General features: G+C 42.5%; 1 pseudogene; it reads left to right on the top strand.

Moving 5' to 3' along the window:
• Positions 1-568: 568 nt before the first annotated feature.
• On the top strand, positions 569-2113 carry LOC118581837 (annotated as a pseudogene).
• Positions 2114-3883: the final 1770 nt, after the last annotated feature.

The raw sequence follows: 3883 nt of genomic DNA, 5'->3' as shown, positions 1-3883 counted from the left end.
AAAAGCATTGCATCACTGAACGATGTAGATAAACAAATGAATTCCAGACCACATCAAATTGTAATTATTTTTATTAAGATTTTTTATTCATTTCAAATACAAACCACAGATCCCCTCTCATCCTTCCTCCTGTTCCCTCTCCACTTCTCCTTCCCCAGTCCACCCCCCATTCCCTCCTCTGAAAAGGTATGGCCACCCATGGAGAGTCAGGAAAGCCTTGCACACTCAGCTGAGTCATGTCCAAGCTGCTCGCCCTGCATCAAGGCTGTGTTAGGTGTCCCACCATAGGCAATGGGCTCCAAATGCCAGTTTGTGCACCAGATATAGATCCTATCCCCACTGCCAGAAGCCCCTCAAACAGACCAAGCTACACAACATGCAGAGGGCCCAGTCTACTCCTATGCAGGCTCTACAGCATCTGTCAGTCCAAAGTTCTTGAGTTCCCACCAGCTTGTTTTCAGTTATGTGTAAGTTTCTCCATCATTCTGCCCATAGAGACAGCAGCAGGGCAAGCGGGATCCCATCGGGCACCAGGTGACTGCGCCTCACAGATGGAAATCAACTAAACATGGGCAAAGGAAATCCTAAGAAGCCAAAAGGTAAAAGTCCTCACATGCATTCTTTGTGTAAACTTGCGGGGAGAAACACAAAAGCACCCCGATGATTCTGTCACCTTCTCAGAATTCTCTAAGAAGTGCTCAAGTGCTCAGACAGTTGGAAGGCCATGCCGGCTAAAGCCAAGGTGAAATATGAAGACATGGCAAAGACTGAAAATGTTTGTTATAAAAGAGAAATGAAAACCTACATTCCTCCACAAAGGGGAGACCAAAAAGAAGTTTAAGGACCCCAATGAATCCAGTGGGCCTCCTTCAGCCTTCTTCTTGTTCTGTTCTCAGTATTGCCCAAACATCAAAGTAGAACATCCTGGCTCATCCTTTGGTGATGCTGCAAAGAAGCTAGGAGAGAGGTGGAACAACACTACCGCAAGTGAAAACAGCCCAACAAAAAGAAGGCAGCCAAGCTGAAGAAAAAATTCCAAGAGGATATTGATACCTATGGCCCAAAGGAGTTAAAAAGGAGGTGGCCAAGGCTGAAAAGAGCAAGAAAAAGAGAGAAGAGAGAGATAAGGAGGAGGATGTAGAGGGAAAGAAATGCTGTGGGATGTTCTGTATGTCAAATGTGTTGCTCTGGTTGGTTACTAAATAAAACACTGATTGGCCAGTAGCCAGGCAGGAAGTATATGTGGGACAAGTAGAGAAGAAAATTCTAGGAAGAGGAAGGCTGAGGCAGAGAGACACTGCCAACCACTGCCATGACAAGCAACATGTTAAGATACTGGTAAGCCACAAGCCATGTGGCCACTTATAGATTAATAGAAATGGGTTAATTTAAGATATAAGAACAGTTAGCAAGATGCCTGAGCCATTAGGCCAAACAGTTTAAATCATATAAGCACATGCATGTTTATTTTATAAGTGGGCTGTCAGACTGACAGGGCTTGGCAGGGGGCTGGAGAGAAGGTCTTCAGCTACAAATTGTGCCCAATGGCTCAAGTTTCCACCTCAAACCTGAGAATATACAATAAGCAATTCAAAACAGAGCTAAAAACAGCTTCCTAGTTGTCTCTCTCAAGTTGTCCAGTTCCTGGCATGCACATTTGACCAGCAGTATGGTGGGAATAAGGCCTCTGCAAGGGGCACATTATGCTGCTGCATGGTGGATTTAGCCTTTGCTAGTACAAAAAAAAAAAAAAGAGGTTTCTGGGCTACACACTGCTTTGATAGAAGCATAGACCCACTGTTTCTAAGAGTTAATGGCTCCCAGAGCTGGTGATAAACTTACCACTACCACTATGTTGGGAAGCTGAGGTAATGTTCAAACACATCAAAGACCTACAGAATATGGCATTTAAAATACTTTTTAAAATTTAGACTTTCTGGACAGTGAGACATGTCTGTTCCTGGCAGCACCAATTTACTTCAGAGAGGAGGATGGGCATTGAAGACACTTTAAAGTCTATCTTCTTCTTGGTAAAAATAGTCATTTGGGCAAGAAACTGTTCCTGCCTTAACTGCTTGATTGACTAGACATTGCAGGACTCATAGAAAGGTGACCACTGAACTTTGCTTAGCAAAATGGTCCTTCAGGTTCCTGATTTACAGAGGAAACTGCCAGACATTCTACAGGACACTGAGAAAAATGACTGAGAGACTCTAGGCCTGTGGGCTGAAGACAGATGCCCCAAAAGAAGAACTCTGGATGACTGTCCAGGCTGCCAGCTGTCTCTGTCTATTCTTGCAAGACTCCTGAAAGTAGATCGCATCCTTCTCCCATTTATCATGTAATATTATATCCTACTGAGGTCTTTGATGTAGTTGAAGCTAGATAGTTACAATTTTTCTTATTTATGATAAAAGTTAAGTTAGATATGAAATCTTAGACCCACAAATATAAGATACATAGGATACCTTCTTTAGTTTTGTCAAATACTAATAGACTAGTTATTATAAATAGACTAGATATTCTAACTGTAATTCTCGCTTGATAATTGTTTTGTTCTCTGTAATTTTACTATGTGAAACTAAAAAACTTCCTTTAAAAAAAAAGAAAAGGGGAACTGCTGTGGGATGTTCTGTATGTCAAATGTGTTGCTCTGGTTGGTTAACGAATAAAAGACTGATTGGCCAGTAGCCAGGCAGGAAGTATAGGCAGGACAAGCAGAGAAGAGAAGTCTAGGAAGTGGAAGGCTGAAGCAGAGAGACACTGCCAGCCACTATCATGACAAGCAACATGATAAGATACCAGTAAGCCACAAGCCATGTAGCAACATATAGATGAATGGAAATGGGTTAATTTAAGATATAAGAACAGTTAGCAAGAAGCCTGAGCCATTAGGCCAAATAGTTTAAATCATATAAGCACATACATGTTTATTTTATAAGTAGGCAGTCTGAATGACAGGGCTTGGTAGGGGGGCAAGGCTGGAGAGAAGATCAGGCACTCTCTTGACTATTGCCAGTAGTCTAAAGTGGAGGTATCTTTGTGGATTTCTTGGGACCTCTCTAGCACTTTGCTTTTTCCTATTCCCATGCAGGTCTTCATTTATCATGGTCTCTCTTTCCTTGTTCTCTCTCTCTGTTCTTGATCCAACTGGGATTGCCCAATCCCCTAAGCTCTCTTTCCTCCAAACTTTGCCCTTCATTACCCCCCCCCACACTTCCAATTTGCTCATGTAGATCTCATCCATTTCTCTGTCTTTAGGTGATCCCTGTGTCTTTACTAGGTAGCCTCCCTGGAGTTGTGAGTAGCAATCTAGTCATCCTTTGTTTTACATCTAGTATCCACCTATGAGTGAGTATATTCCATGTTTGTCTTTCTGAGTCTGGGTTACCTCACTCAGGATATGTTCTAGTTGCATCCATTTGTCTGCAAACCTCATAATGTCATTGTTTTCCTCTGCTGAGTAGTACTCCATTGTGTATATGTACCACTGCTATGAATATTGCTCTGTGTAAATAAAGTTCTGATTGGCCAGTGGCCAGGCAGAAAGTATAGACGGGACAAGAGAGAAGAGAATTCTGGGAACCAGAAGACTGGAGAGAGACACCACCAGCCGCTGCCATGAGAAGCAAGATGTAAAGACACTGGTAAGCCACGAGCCATGTGGCAAAGTATAGACTAACAGAAATGGGTTAATTTAAGATAGAAAAAGTAGATAACAAGCAGCCTGCCACGGCCATACAGTTTATAAGCAATATAAGTTTCTGTGTGTTTTCTTGGTTGGGTCTGAGGAACTGTGGGACTGACGGGTAAGAGAGATTTGTCCTGACTGGGCCAGGCAGGAAAACTCTAACTACATACCACATTTTATTTATCCATTCTT

Source organism: Onychomys torridus, chromosome 4 (assembly GCF_903995425.1).
Source record: "Onychomys torridus chromosome 4, mOncTor1.1, whole genome shotgun sequence".
NCBI classification, from domain to species: Eukaryota; Metazoa; Chordata; class Mammalia; order Rodentia; family Cricetidae; genus Onychomys; species Onychomys torridus.
Note: the sequence above shows the minus strand (reverse complement) of the source record. Positions and strands in the feature narration are given on the sequence as shown.